Genomic DNA, 17,110 nt, shown 5'->3' on the forward strand with positions numbered 1-17,110 from the left:
AGCTTACAGTCTCTATGCACTACGATACCTGCTCTGTTACAATAGCTATATACAATTTACCTGCAGGATTTTTATAGCTGTTATCATGACGTTGTAGCTATGGAACATTACATATGGTAATGCACGCTAACATGTTCTAGGCCCAGATTAGTTACTACTGCCCTGGAATCATTAATAATATAAGCCCTGCTTTTCATAAAGAGAAGCTGTTCAAAGAAGGACGTATCACAAAAGTGTGTAGTAAAGCGGTATAGTTTAGTAGGGCAAGAGAAAATAGGCATTGGACCAGAACTAAAGCTTCATTTGTCATGGGCATGAGGGTATCTGTCAGGGTATACACAACCACATAAACGATCATAAGTTATAACCCTTTACAGGTGTTAGAAGGGTCATCTGAGGATGTCTTCTGACGCATTCTAATGATATTGGACACACTCCCGACTGCTAAGCTCTTATTCCAGGTATTACATTAACACAATAAAGCTCTGTGACCAATACAAATAAAGAAATAGAATGGTGGCTTTATTCTTCCTTACCTTATGTAACCTCAATTATAATAAGCTAAACGACACATATTTATACAGTTAAGCAACACTCCCTACCTCCGTAGGTCTAGGAAGCTGAGATATAATTGTGCTTTATGTCTGCTTCTTCCAATGAAGTGCTGATTTAGCTATCTAGTGGTGCTGGTATGGATGTAAACATGCTAGTCACCTGTGGATTTGTATTCTAAAGAAATGGCTTAGAAAGGTAAAATGTACAATCTTTTAATGATAAATAAATGTTAATAATTAATGTTATTACCAGTAGCACAGATCTTAATCTCTATATGACATGTAGGTAATTTTACAGGATTAGAATTTAAGTTACTTTCTTACAAAATCCAGGGGCACACCTGACCACAGGTTATGTGTGGTATGGCAGCCCCACCCTGTTCACTTAAATGGAATATGACATACAACCTATGGACAGGTGTGGTGCTGTTTTTGAAAAAAGCTGCTATATTTTTTTTTAATCCAGTACAACCCATTTAATCTATCCATATGCATAATAGACTATATAGTGAGGCCAATCTCCTCAAATAGAATGGGATTAGAAATCATAGTTTAAACATATGAGAAAATCTCACACATTTATAAAAATCAAACATATTTATTAATACATAATAAAATTACATAGAAAAAATAATCACATAAATAAAAAATAATGGGGAAAGAACCATAAATAAAATCTAGATATCAGCAATGCCCACAATGAAGCCGTGGTCACTGACCCAGGTATAAACACTAACTATATGATATGAATCCTGTATATGCGTGAATGTAAAAAGAGTCTCCTAATAGTAGTTAATTGTTTACAAGCCTCCAATAAGGATTAGTATATAGCATAGCATTTCTAGCAACAACATCATAAATAAGAGGCCACATATACGTGATAATAAACAGAACTGAGATAATTATCAAGGTAGCTAACCAATGAAATCCTCCAAGACACAGACACCTCCACCTGCGTGGAGGATTTCATTGGTTAGCTACATTGATATTTACTTCAATTCTAAGCGGAGTCTATACTCAGTGTGAAGGCTCCGCTGCGGTTCCATAGGAATGAATGGAAGCAGCCGACACACAGCCTTAACCCCCTGCGCGCCGGCTGCGTACATTCATTCTAATGGGAGACTAGCTAACATCTCTAGTAGTTACTTACCTGCAGAGATGGCTGGTCTGGTGCCCGGTGTTCTCGTTCTTCTTCGCCTTGCTGGCCCCGCCTTCCAGGTTAGTGTTTAAAGAGCTAGGAAGAAGGCGGGGCTTGTGGCTTAAGAGAGTGTGGGTGGGCGGGTACAGGGTGGGGAGACATGACATCCCCCCTTCCAGTACCCGCCCACAGTCTCCTAACCTGCCCACACTCTCCTAACCTGGGAGGCAGGGGGCAGCGAGGCGAAGAAGAACGAGAACACCGGGCACTGGACCAGTCATCTCTGCAGGTAAGTGGACACCAGGGGGGAATAAGTAGCCAGAGGATTAAAAAAAAAAATCCTCTGCCTACTTAGTGATTAAAAAAATTCACTACACAGCGTGGATTCTAACAAAGCGTTCAATTGTTAGATTCCATGCTGTATAGTGAATAGGATTGTTTTTAAAATCCGATCTCCGATTAGTAAAAAAAAATCCCATTGACTTGCATTGGGATCGGAATTGGGATCGAGATCGGGTTCGAATGAAAAATGATCGGAAATTGAATTTCAAAATCGATCCTGAAAAGTCAAGATCGGCTCAACCCTAGTGAAATTGTATTTATGCTTCTTTCTCCATTATATGCATTTATGTAATTCATTTTTTCTATGTAATTTTATTTTGTATTAATAAATATGTTTGATTTTTAGAAATGTGTGGGATTTTCTCATATGTTTAAACTATCCACATACATAAGTCAGATACTCATTAGACCTCTCCCTCCTGGCTCCTCCATAAACATTTATGCTCAGCACAGAATGATCCTTCCAAGAGTGTAGATATATGTGTAACTGTAAGGGTCCATTGACACTGAGGAAAATGGTGAGGTATTTGATGTGGAATTTTCCACGCTGAAAAAAAAGCCTCCCAATGATTTCAATGATTGATTGATTTCAAATTCCGCTAGTGGAAAAAAAGCTAGCAGAAGCCATTGAAATCAATGGAAGGCTTTTTTTCAGCGTGGAAAATTCCACACCAAATTCCTCACCATTTTCCTCAGTGTCAATGGTCCCTGAGAGTGTGAACCTAGAGAGCGCTGGAGAGTGACTCAGAAACAGGGTTGACTTTGACCATAACATACCAGGGACCCAACTCCATAGACCATGCTGCTGGTGACTTGCAGGGAGCAGGTGGTTTGTGGACTAGTGGGAGACAGACAGGGGGTCTGTCCCAAGAGGGCTGGATTCCAAGTTTAAGCTTAGTGTGAGGCAGATTGCTGAGAAACCCCAGTAAAAGTTCTTGCCCTCAGAAGGTAGTCAGGGTACAAGAAGTGAGGTATTGACCTGTGTGTGTGCTAGACTGGTTTGTTATTTTTGTTCCTGTTGCAAGCAGAATAAAACCATTTCCTTTGGATTGCCAAAAAAATATAGAAATAGATACAGAGTACCAGCAGAGAGCATGTGTCATTAAAGGGTTATTAATAAAGATGAGCGAGCACTATTCAAAACGGCCGTTTCAAATAGCACACACCCATAGGAATGAATGGAAGCGGCCAACGCGCCAACTTTGCCGGCGGCCGGCCGCTTAACCCCCTCAGTGTCGGCTGCATCCATTCATTCCTATGGGTGTGTGCTATTCGAAACGGGAGTTTCGAATAGTACTCGCTCATCTCTAGTTATTAATAGAGATGAGCGAACAGTGTTCTATCGAACTCATGTTCGATCGGATATTAGGCTGTTCGGCATGTTCGAATCGAATCGAACACCGCGTGGTAAAGTGCGCCATTACTCGATTCCCCTCCCACCTTCCCTGGCGCCTTTTTTGCTCCAATAACAGCGCAGGGTAGGTGGGACAGGAACTACGACACCGGTGACGTTGAAAAAAGTAGGCAAAACCCATTGGCTGCCGAAAACATGTGACCTCTAATTTAAAAGAACAGCGCCGCCCAGCTTCGCGTCATTCTGAGCTTGCAATTCACCGAGGACGGAGGTTTCCGTCCAGTTAGCTAGGGGTTAGATTCTGGGTAGGCAGGGACAGGCTAGGATAGGAAGGAGAAGACAACCAACAGCTCTTATAAGAGCTAAATTCCAGGGAGAAGCTTGTCAGTGTAATGTGGCACTGACGGGCTCAATCGCCGCAACCCAGCTTTCCCAGGATCCTGAATGGAATACACTGTCAGTGTATTCCCGTATACCCGATATATACCCCCGATACCCGTTCCAACGGTGTGCCCCCCCACCTTCACCCCAGAAATACCCTGCAAGTCCCCTAGCAATAGAATTGGGGCTATATACACCCACTATTTTTGCTACTGCCATATAGTGCCATTGTCTCACTGGGAATTCAAAGAATATATTGGGCTTACATATAACTTCAATTCCAGGGAGAAGCTTGTCAGTGTAACGTGGCACTGACGGGCTCAATCGCCGCAACCCAGCTTTCCCAGGATCCTGAATGGAACACACTGACAGTGTATTCCCGTATACCCCATATATACACCCCAAATCCCCGTTCCAACGGTGTGCCCCCCCACCTTCACCTCAGAAATACCCTGCAAGTCCCCTAGCAATAGAATTGGGGCTATATACACCCACAATTTTTGCTACTGGTATACAGTGCCATTGTCTCACTGGGAATTCAAAGAATATATGGGGGTTATGTGCACCCACAATTTTTAATACTGCTATACAGTGCCATTGTCTGACTGGGAATTCAAAGAATATATGGGGGTTATGTGCACCCACAATTTTTAATACTGGTATATAGTGCCATTGTCTGACTGGGAATTCAAAGAATATATGGGGGTTACGTGCACCCACAATTTTTAATACTGGTATACAGTGCCATTGTCTGACTGGGAATTCAAAGAATATATGGGGGTTATGTGCACCCACAATTTTTAATACTGGTATACAGTGCCATTGTCTGACTGGGAATTCAAAGAATATATTGGGGTGACGTGCACCCACAATTTTTGCTACTGCTATACAGTTCCATTGTCTCACTGGGAATTCAAAGAATATATGGGGGTTATGTGCACCCACAATTTTTAATACTGGTATACAGTGCCATTGTCTGACTGGGAATTCAAAGAATATATGGGGGTTATGTGCACCCACAATTTTTAATACTGGTATATAGTGCCATTGTCTGACTGGGAATTCAAAGAATATATGGGGGTTATGTGCACCCACAATTTTTAATACTGGTATACAGTGCCATTGTCTGACTGGGAATTCAAAGAATATATGGGGGTTACGTGCACCCACAATTTTTAATACTGCTATACAGTTCCTTTGTCTCACTGGGAATTCAAAGAATATATGGGGGTTATGTGCACCCACAATTTTTACTACTGGTATACAGTGCCATTGTCTGACTGGGAATTCAAAGAATATATTGGGGTGACGTGCACCCACAATTTTTGCTACTGCTATACAGTTCCATTGTCTGACTGGGAATTCAAAGAATATATGGGGGTTACGTGCACCCACAATTTTTAATACTGGTATACAGTGCCATTGTCTGACTGGGAATTCAAAGAATATATGGGGGTTACGTGCACCCACAATTTTTAATACTGCTATACAGTTCCTTTGTCTCACTGGGAATTCAAAGAATATATGGGGGTTATGTGCACCCACAATTTTTAATACTGGTATACAGTGCCATTGTCTGACTGGGAATTCAAAGAATATATGGGGGTTACGTGCACCCACAATTTTTAATACTGCTATACAGTTCCTTTGTCTCACTGGGAATTCAAAGAATATATGGGGGTTATGTGCACCCACAATTTTTAATACTGGTATACAGTGCCATTGTCTGACTGGGAATTCAAAGAATATATGGGGGTTATGTGCACCCACAATTTTTAATACTGGTATACAGTGCCATTGTCTGACTGGGAATTCAAAGAATATATGGGGGTTATGTGCACCCACAATTTTTACTACTGGTATACAGTGCCATTGTCTAACTGGGAATTCAAAGAATATATTGGGGTGACGTGCACCCACAATTTTTGCTACTGCTATACAGTTCCATTGTCTCACTGGGAATTCAAAGAATATATGGGGGTTATGTGCACCCACAATTTTTAATACTGGTATACAGTGCCATTGTCTGACTGGGAATTCAAAGAATATATGGGGGTTATGTGCACCCACAATTTTTAATACTGGTATATAGTGCCATTGTCTGACTGGGAATTCAAAGAATATATGGGGGTTACGTGCACCCACAATTTTTAATACTGGTATACAGTGCCATTGTCTGACTGGGAATTCAAAGAATATATGGGGGTTACGTGCACCCACAATTTTTAATACTGGTATACAGTGCCATTGTCTGACTGGGAATTCAAAGAATATATGGGGGTTATGTGCACCCACAATTTTTAATACTGGTATACAGTGCCATTGTTTGACTGGGAATTCAAAGAATATATGGGGGTTACGTGCACCCACAATTTTTAATACTGCTATACAGTTCCTTTGTCTCACTGGGAATTCAAAGAATATATGGGGGTTATGTGCACCCACAATTTTTAATACTGGTATACAGTGCCATTGTCTGACTGGGAATTCAAAGAATATATGGGGGTTACGTGCACCCACAATTTTTAATACTGCTATACAGTTCCTTTGTCTCACTGGGAATTCAAAGAATATATGGGGGTTATGTGCACCCACAATTTTTAATACTGGTATACAGTGCCATTGTCTGACTGGGAATTCAAAGAATATATGGGGGTTATGTGCACCCACAATTTTTAATACTGGTATACAGTGCCATTGTCTGACTGGGAATTCAAAGAATATATGGGGGTTATGTGCACCCACAATTTTTACTACTGGTATACAGTGCCATTGTCTAACTGGGAATTCAAAGAATATATTGGGGTGACGTGCACCCACAATTTTTGCTACTGCTATACAGTTCCATTGTCTCACTGGGAATTCAAAGAATATATGGGGGTTATGTGCACCCACAATTTTTAATACTGGTATACAGTGCCATTGTCTGACTGGGAATTCAAAGAATATATGGGGGTTATGTGCACCCACAATTTTTAATACTGGTATATAGTGCCATTGTCTGACTGGGAATTCAAAGAATATATGGGGGTTACGTGCACCCACAATTTTTAATACTGGTATACAGTGCCATTGTCTGACTGGGAATTCAAAGAATATATGGGGGTTACGTGCACCCACAATTTTTAATACTGGTATACAGTGCCATTGTCTGACTGGGAATTCAAAGAATATATGGGGGTTATGTGCACCCACAATTTTTAATACTGGTATACAGTGCCATTGTTTGACTGGGAATTCAAAGAATATATGGGGGTTACGTGCACCCACAATTTTTAATACTGCTATACAGTTCCTTTGTCTCACTGGGAATTCAAAGAATATATGGGGGTTATGTGCACCCACAATTTTTAATACTGGTATACAGTGCCATTGTCTGACTGGGAATTCAAAGAATATATGGGGGTTATGTGCACCCACAATTTTTAATACTGGTATATAGTGCCATTGTCTGACTGGGAATTCAAAGAATATATGGGGGTTACGTGCACCCACAATTTTTAATACTGCTATACAGTGCCATTGTCTGACTGGGAATTCAAAGAATATATGGGGGTTATGTGCACCCACAATTTTTAATACTGGTATACAGTGCCATTGTCTGACTGGGAATTCAAAGAATATATGGGGGTTACGTGCACCCACAATTTTTAATACTGCTATACAGTTCCTTTGTCTCACTGGGAATTCAAAGAATATATGGGGGTTATGTGCACCCACAATTTTTAATACTGGTATACAGTGCCATTGTCTGACTGGGAATTCAAAGAATATATGGGGGTTACGTGCACCCACAATTTTTAATACTGCTATACAGTTCCTTTGTCTCACTGGGAATTCAAAGAATATATGGGGGTTATGTGCACCCACAATTTTTAATACTGGTATACAGTGCCATTGTCTGACTGGGAATTCAAAGAATATATGGGGGTTATGTGCACCCACAATTTTTAATACTGGTATACAGTGCCATTGTCTGACTGGGAATTCAAAGAATATATGGGGGTTATGTGCACCCACAATTTTTACTACTGGTATACAGTGCCATTGTCTAACTGGGAATTCAAAGAATATATTGGGGTGACGTGCACCCACAATTTTTGCTACTGCTATACAGTTCCATTGTCTCACTGGGAATTCAAAGAATATATGGGGGTTATGTGCACCCACAATTTTTAATACTGGTATACAGTGCCATTGTCTGACTGGGAATTCAAAGAATATATGGGGGTTATGTGCACCCACAATTTTTAATACTGGTATATAGTGCCATTGTCTGACTGGGAATTCAAAGAATATATGGGGGTTACGTGCACCCACAATTTTTAATACTGGTATACAGTGCCATTGTCTGACTGGGAATTCAAAGAATATATGGGGGTTACGTGCACCCACAATTTTTAATACTGGTATACAGTGCCATTGTCTGACTGGGAATTCAAAGAATATATGGGGGTTATGTGCACCCACAATTTTTAATACTGGTATACAGTGCCATTGTTTGACTGGGAATTCAAAGAATATATGGGGGTTACGTGCACCCACAATTTTTAATACTGCTATACAGTTCCTTTGTCTCACTGGGAATTCAAAGAATATATGGGGGTTATGTGCACCCACAATTTTTAATACTGGTATACAGTGCCATTGTCTGACTGGGAATTCAAAGAATATATGGGGGTTATGTGCACCCACAATTTTTAATACTGGTATATAGTGCCATTGTCTGACTGGGAATTCAAAGAATATATGGGGGTTACGTGCACCCACAATTTTTAATACTGCTATACAGTGCCATTGTCTGACTGGGAATTCAAAGAATATATGGGGGTTATGTGCACCCACAATTTTTAATACTGGTATACAGTGCCATTGTCTGACTGGGAATTCAAAGAATATATGGGGGTTATGTGCACCCACAATTTTTACTACTGGTATACAGTGCCATTGTCTGACTGGGAATTCAAAGAATATATGGGGGTTATGTGCACCCACAATTTTTAATACTGGTATACAGTGCCATTGTCTGACTGGGAATTCAAAGAATATATGGGGGTTACGTGCACCCACAATTTTTAATACTGCTATACAGTTCCATTGTCTGACTGGGAATTCAAAGAATATATGGGGGTTATGTGCACCCACAATTTTTAATACTGGTATACAGTGCCATTGTCTGACTGGGAATTCAAAGAATATATGGGGGTTATGTGCACCCACAATTTTTAATACTGGTATATAGTGCCATTGTCTGACTGGGAATTCAAAGAATATATGGGGGTTACGTGCACCCACAATTTTTAATACTGGTATACAGTGCCATTGTCTGACTGGGAATTCAAAGAATATATGGGGGTTATGTGCACCCACAATTTTTAATACTGGTATACAGTGCCATTGTCTGACTGGGAATTCAAAGAATATATGGGGGTTATGTGCACCCACAATTTTTACTACTGGTATACAGTGCCATTGTCTGACTGGGAATTCAAAGAATATATGGGGGTTATGTGCACCCACAATTTTTAATACTGGTATACAGTGCCATTGTCTGACTGGGAATTCAAAGAATATATGGGGGTTATGTGCACCCACAATTTTTAATACTGGTATACAGTGCCATTGTCTCACTGGGAATTCCACAAATAATTTGGGGATTCATTCACCCTACATCTCAGGCTCTTGCCATATTCACCCAGGTTGTCAGTGCTGCACCAGCTCGTTCCCAGACAGCTCGGCCCGAAAAACGCGTTACCTATATAGAGGATTTGGACAATGAAGACAACATGTTCTAAATCTAATGTCTGCACCTTCTCCAGAATTAAAATAAAGGCAGCGTTTAACTTTCAAATAGCACTGCACAAAGGAAGAGCTTATCAGCTTGTCTCATGACATGCTACTGAAAAGTTTCATTTGTGTATCTTAATGTAAATATAGTTGTATAAGCTTTTTGGGTTTTAGGCACTGCCAAGTTATTTATTACCACCCACTCCCTTATAATGATGATGACGCCAAAGTCACTGTGGGTGTTCAGAGCTCACAGCTTTGGGTGACATTTGTCTTGCTCTCTGTCGGTACCAGCTGTCTTTTTGGATACCGTAAAGTTATGTTGACTTTATTAACAGCTATAGAAGCTTTAGCCAGGTTGTGACGGTGTGTAACCCTAACAACACTAAGTGGGATACACATTAATAGTCAGTCTATGTACGCTAAACGTATCACTGAAGTAATTTTTTTTCCCTCTCCCCTAATATAAGAAAGGAACAGACATTAGACCTAGACCGGGGTTCGAGGCTTGAAAAAATCCAGTATTATTTGTTCTTCATGATGTGAAATATGTGTTGAAAAGCAACCCAAGATGAAGTCAGCCATGTGTGCCAGTGTGTTACTTGGCATGCCTTTGCTGGCCCCAACTGTAAGGGTCACTCTCCATTTCCTCCATTTTCCACTCCCCTTCACACCATTTGTGGTGAAGCAATGGGATGCACTGAAGTGCACCCTCTAGCCTCGTGTGGGATAGGGACATCAGATGCCACTCCAACCCCCTCGTCTTCCTCCGCCAGCCAACGGTGCGAAGATGAGAGGAGTGTGCTCTGAATGTTTTCTGCCTAGCAGAGGCTAGTTCTCACTTACGAAAATGGCCCCACTTTGACCTGTATATCAGGCACAATGGTGTAGGTTTCAAAGAAACATGGCACCAACAAGTTGGAAAACGTGGGCCATGCGTGGACCGTGTTTGAGTCTGGCAAGCTCCAGATCTGCTACCAGGTTCCAGCCATTATCACAGGCGCAAAAATGCCAGGCCCCAGGTGTAGCAGGGAAAAAAAAATGCCATCTCAGCCAGGATGGCATCCCTGACCTCGGAGGCACTGTGCTGTCTGTCCCCCAAGCTGATCAGTTTCAGCACGGCCTACTGACATCTCCCCATGCCAGTGTTACAGTGTTTTCCGCTAGTAGCTGGGGTGGAGGTTGCAGCTTCGTAGGGTTTCAGTCTACTCCTGCCATGAATTTTGGCCTGGGAGAGGAGATAGGCCACCCCAGTTTGCACCCGGGGAACAGACTCCACCACATTCACCCTGCCTGTCATTAAAGATAAGCACTGCAGCATCCCTGACCACAGGCGCTTGTCCATGTGTCGGTGGTCAAGTGGACCTTGCAGCAAAGCGCAGAGCTCTGGGCCCGACTGATGTTATGGGACACATGCAGGCACAAGGCAGAGACAGCACACCAAGAGAAGTAGTAACGGCTAGGCCCAGCATAGGGAGGTGCCCCAGCTGCCATCTGCTGACGGAAGGCCTGGGTCTCCAGAAGCATAAACAAACACCAACATCTCCAGGGCCAGCAGTTTATCGATGAGGCTGTTACAGGCTTGGGCATGGGGGTGGGTTGTATTGTACTTCTGCCTGCAATGAAAAGCTTGGGAAATGTGGAGTGGCTGGGAAGAGGCGCATGATGGTGCAGGCCAAAAGGGCGCATGAGGGTGAACTCCCCAATGTGTCAGAGATAGGTGTGTAGGTGTCCTTGCATCATATACTTGCACCATATTTGGCTTTGGAAGTTAATTTTGTGCCAAAAAGTGGTTAAGACAGCGATCCCTCAGCTACTCCCGTTACACTGTCTATTGAAGTTACCATCTGTGGAAGTGGACCACCATTTCTAAGATCCCAAAGGAAGCAGGCAAGAGATGTGCAGTTCAGAAAAAAAGATGAGAAAATAAGTTTAGGCTGTAGAGCACAGAGGGATCGGAGAGGACAGAGCTGGTGTCGGCCAGGTATTCCCACAACATGCGCCTATACTTGTCCCTCCTGGTGACACTAGGCCCCTGAGTGGCAGTAATTTGTCCAGGGGGGCCATTAACGTGTTCCAGACCTAGGAATAAGTCTTCCAACAGGGTAGAGTTTTGCATGCCTTTGCTTCTACCCACTGTTTTTGCTGCTTAGCTTCCCTCCACATCTACTCTGCTTTCACCCCTAAACATCACCCCAGTTTATGCCTTTGCTTCTACCCAGGTTTTTTGTTGATTTAGCTTCCCTCTACATCTACACTGCTTTAGCCCCTAGACATCACCCCTGTCCATGTGGGGTCGGTGGCCTCGTCATCCACCAACTCCTCTTCCAATTGCGCACTGCCCCCTTACTGCAAACCGCACATGACCACAGCTTGCCTTGATGGCAACTGTGTCTCATGATCCCCACTTAGGTCCAGACAAGTCGGTGGCGGGTCCAAAACCCCAAAATTGGAAGGAAATGGCAGATGCTGCAGTATTTCTAACACCTGTTCCTGGTGCTCGGGCCTGGTCTGTGTTGTACCCTGCACCCTGCTTAACGCATCTGCCATATCCGAAGTTGTGCTGAGCGCATGCTAATGTTTCGTGTCCAGTGCAATGGATGGGATGGGATTTCACATAAGTCTGCCACCCATGGCCACTCATGGTTGAGCAACTGAGGGAGTTGACTTTGACGAACCCGAGGGTTTTGGAGTTGGAACTACATCAAAGGTCTGTGCTGCTCACACACTCTGCTCAACACATGATATGTTTAGTGCCAGCAGTGTGGAGACGTCGCACAACAGCCGTTGTTCCAGCAGGTACAGGCGTTGTAGGAGTGCATAGAGGCTAGCAGCGGCAACTATACACTTTAAAAACTATCCGCACAAGCGCCACACTTTCACCAGTAGCTCAGGAACATTGGGGTACCTTTTTCAAAAGATTAGCAGCAATGAGTTAAAAACGTGGCCCAGGCATGGAATATGTTGCAGGCTGCCAAGCTACAGAGCCAATCCCAGGTTACGGCCATTATCACACATGACAACATGCCTGGGCCCAGGTGCAGTGGCAAAAACCACATTGCCGTCTCATCGAGGATGGCATGACTCACTTTGTAGGCAGTGTGCTGTCTGGCCCCCAAGCTGATGAGCTTCAGCACGGCCCGCTGACGTCTCCCCACACCAGTGTTGCAGCGTTTCCAGCTCGTAGCTGGGGTCAATTTAACAGCGGAGGAGGGTGGTGTTTCAGCCCTCCTCCCAGGAATGTTGTGTGGGGAGACAAGTCAGGCCACCACATTTTGCGACCCGGTCCACGCCTCAACTACATTCAACCACTGTGCCCAAATTGAAAGGTAGCGTCCCTGTCCGCATGCACTTGTCCATTCGTAACTGGTCACATGGAACTTTAGGGCTAAGCGCTGAATTTAGGGACCGCCTCATGTTTGGGGGAAAGTGCTGGTGTGGACGGCACAGTGCGGTGGCGCAGTAGACACTCTGCCCAAAAAGGGCAGAGTGTCCCCCAGCCGGGATTCCAACATCTCCTGGGCCAGATTTCTTGAGATGAGGCCGTTGAAGCCTTGGGCATGTGGGTGGGTTGCGCTGTACTTTAGCATGAAATGAAAGGCTTGGGAGATGGGGAGTTGCTGGGAAGAGGCGCATGATGGCGCGGGCAAAAGGAGAAATGGCAGGAAAAGGTGAGGATAAGGGTGAACTCCCCAAAGTGTCAGAGGCAGATGTGGAGGTGTCCTGGCTCCTGGTCTGGACTGCAGCGCCAGCCCTGTCAACAGTGGAAGAGGCAGTGGCCGCCAGGCCAAACGACGATTATCCTGCGCTTGCTCTCACCCACTGAGCCCAGGGCTTGCCTTCCAAATGATGGCACCCGCAAGAGGTGGTGAGATTCCTCTCCGCAGATCTCCAAACCATCTTGGACTTGCAAATTGCACTAAATTTGTCATGTAACTGACATGTATATGATGAGTCTATCCATTGTCTGTTCATTTTGGTGAAAGTCAGCCTGTCAGCTGACAGACAGCTGTGCTTGTCAGTGATGATGTCACCGGCTGCTTGTACCCCCAGTTTTTGCTGCTTAGCTTGCCTCCACATCCACACTGCTTTTGCCCCTACACATCACCCCTATCCATGCCTGTGCCTCTAGCCATAAGTCTGCCACCCATGGAAACTCATGGTGCAGAAAGTGAGGGAGCTGACTCTGAGGAACCCTTGGGTTTTGTAGCTGGTACTCCATCAAAGGTCTCTGCTGCTCACACACCCTGCTGAACATACGGTATCTAGGGTTAGAGCGTGTGGTGACCTCGCACAACAGTAGGTGCTTCAGGCAGATGTAGGCCTTGCTGGAGTGTATTGCGGCTAGCTCCAGGTACTGTAGACTTGGGAAAGTGGGTGTCCAAGTGCCGCACTTTCACCCTTAGCTCAGCTAATTTGGGGTATGTTTTTAAAAATCATTGCACCACTACATTGAACATGTGGGCCAGGCATGGAACGTGTTGGAGGCTGGCAAGCTCCAGAGCCCTCCAACAAGCTAAAAAACCTGGCCCCAGGGGCAGCGGGGATAAACAAATTGACATCTCATCCAGGATGGCATCCCTGACCTCAGAGGCAGTGTGCTGTCCGTCTCCCAAGCTGATGAGCTTCAGCCCAGCCTGCTGACGTCTCCCCACACCAGTGTTGCAGCGTTTTCAGCTCGTAGCTGGGGTAAATCTAACAGCGGAGGAGGAGGAGGGTGGTGTTTCAGCCCTCCTCCCAGGAATGTTTTGTGGGGAAACAAGTCAGGAAAATTCTTGAAACGGGAGAGTTTTGCATCTTTGCCCTTGCTGCCTATGGACATCCCTTTGCCTCTAGCCACCATTTTCCCTGCTTTGCTTGCCTCCAAATCCACACTGCTTTTGCCCCTAGACATCACCCCAGTCCATGCCTTAGCTTGTACCCCCAGTTTTTCCTGCTTAGCTTGCCTCCACATCCACACTGCTTTTGCCCCTAGACATCACCCCAGTCCATGCCTTAGCTTGTACCCCCAGTTTTTCCTGCTTAGCTTGCCTCCACATCCACACTGCTTTTGCCCCTAGACATCACCCCAGTCCATGCCTTAGCTTGTACCCCCAGTTTTTCCTGCTTAGCTTGCCTCCACATCCACACTGCTTTTGCCCCTAGACATCACCCCAGTCCATGCCTTAGCTTGTATCCCCAGTTTTTCCTGCTTAGCTTGCCTCCACATCCACACTGCTTTTGCCCCTAGACATCACCCCAGTCCATGCCTTAGCTTGTACCCCCAGTTTTTCCTGCTTAGCTTGCCTCCACATCCACACTGCTTTTGCCCCTAGACATCATCCCTATCCATGCCTCTTCCCCTAGCCATAACTCTGCCACCCCTGGAAACTCATGGTGCAGAAACTTTGGTTGCTGACTTTGAGGAACCCTTGGGTTTTGTAGATGGAACTCCATCAAAGGTCTGTGCAGCTCACACACCCTGCTCAAGATATGGTATTGTAGGGTTTCAGCGTGTGTGAATGACGGACAACAGCCTGTGTTTGGACAGATGTAGGCCTTGCTAGAGTGTTTTTAGGCTAGCAGCGACTCCTGTGCACTTGCAAAAGTGGGCGCACAAGCGCCGCATTTTCAACAGTAGCTTCGGTACATTTGGGTATGTTTTTAAAAAACTTTGCACCACTAGGTTAGACGTGGGCCAAACATGGAACGTGTTGGAGGCTGGCAAGCTCCAGAGCCGCTACCAGGTTCCAGCCATTATCACAGGCGTAAAAATGCCAGGCCCCAGGTGTAGCAGGGAAAAAAAAATGCCATCTCAGCCAGGATGGCATCCCTGACCTCGGAGGCACTGTGCTGTCTGTCCCCCAAGCTGATGAGCTTCAGCACCGCCTGCTGACGTCTCCCCACACCAGTGTTTTAGCGTTTGCCGCTAGTAGCTGTGGTGGAGGTTGCAGCGTCGTAGGGTTTCAGTCTACTCCTGCCATGAATTTTGGCCTGGGAGAGGAGATAGGCCACCCCAGTTTGCACCCGGGGAACAGACTCCACCACATTCACCCTGCCTGTCATTAAAGATAAGCACTGCAGCATCCCTGACCACAGGCGCTTGTCCAAGTGTCGGTGGTCAAGTGGACCTTGCAGCAAAGCGCGGAACTAAGGGCCCACCTGATGTTGAGTGACACGTGCTGGTGCAAGGCGGGGACGCCACACCGGGAGAAGTTGAGACGGCTAGGGACGGCATAGTGAGGTGCCACAGTTGCCATCAGGTCCGGGAAGGCGGGAGTTTCAACAAGCCGGAACGCCAACCTCTCCTGGGCCAGCAGTTTAGCGATGTTGGCGTTCTAGGCTTGCGTGGGTGGGTGGTTAGAGGTGTATTTCTGCCGGCGCTCCAATGTCTGAGAGATGGTGGGTTGTTGTAAAGAAGCGCCTGATGGTGCCTTTGATGGTGCAGGAGAAGGAGATAAGACAGAAACAGGGGAGGATGAAGGAGAAGTCAACAAAGTGGCGGAGGCAGATGAAGTGATGTCCTGGCTCGTCCTCTGGAGTGCATCGCCAGCACTGTGAGCAGAGGCAGTGGCATGAACGGCGGGCGACGTTTGTCCTGCCGTTGCTGCCTGCCACTGATTCCATTGCTTGGATTCCAAATGACGGTGCATTGAAGTGGTGGACAGGTTGCTCTTCTCAGGGCCCCTACTCGATTTCGAGAGGCAAATTGTGTAGACGACACTATATCTGTCCTCGGCGCATTCCTTGAAAAAACTCTACACCTTCAAGAAACGTGCCCTCGATGGGGGAGTTTTTCTGGGCTGGGTACAAAAGGGAACATCTTCGGACATTCCGGGTCTGGCCTGGCTTCGGCAAAGCAGCTGACCTCTGCCTCTGGACATGTCTCTGCCTCTAGCTACCCTTTTTGGTGCTGCACCTGCCTCAACATCCACACTACTTTCCCAGCTTGACATCTGCCTTGTCCAGGTGGGGTCGGTGTCCTCGTCGTCCACCACCTCCTCTTCCAACTCCTGTCTCGCCTCCTCCTCCTGCACAATGCGCATGTCAACTGGCTGCCCTGACAGCAACTGCGTCTCATCGTCGTCGATGAGGGTGGGTTGCTGGTCATCCGCCACCAAATCGACCGGAGATGGAATGGAGGAGACTCTAGTGTTTGAGCATCTGGACACAGATACTCGTCTGTTAGGTCCGTGGAATCGCGAAATGGAGGGGCAGGTTGCGGTACAGTCAAAGGAAGGGAGAACAGCTCTGGGGAGCAGGGACAGTTGGGGTTATTGTTCTGAGAAGATTGGGAATTTTGGGTGGAAGGAGGACAAGACTGTTGGGTAAGAGGAGGTAGAGGCTGACTGGCTGGTGGACAATGTGCTTTAAGCGTTATCCGACAGCCATTGCAAGACCTGTTCCTGGTTCTCGGGCCTACTAATCTTTGTACCATTCAGCCTAGTTAATGTGGAACTTTTGTGCAAAGCGCAGAACTTAGGGCCCGCCTGATGTTAAGGGACACACGCTGGTACAAGGCTCAACTCACCCTAAGTGCCAAAAACACTGCTGGTGCAAGGCTCTACTCATGCC

The 17,110-nt window shown here is 45.6% G+C and overlaps 1 protein-coding gene across 1 annotated transcript in view; it reads right to left on the bottom strand.

Annotated features, from left to right (window-relative positions):
• LOC142197905 (putative cation-transporting ATPase 13A4) overlaps positions 1 to 17,110 on the bottom strand; it is a 74,410-nt gene that overhangs the window by 42,862 nt on the left and 14,438 nt on the right. The window lies entirely within an intron of this gene.

This window comes from Leptodactylus fuscus, chromosome 3 (assembly GCF_031893055.1).
Source record: "Leptodactylus fuscus isolate aLepFus1 chromosome 3, aLepFus1.hap2, whole genome shotgun sequence".
Taxonomy (NCBI): Eukaryota; Metazoa; Chordata; class Amphibia; order Anura; family Leptodactylidae; genus Leptodactylus; species Leptodactylus fuscus.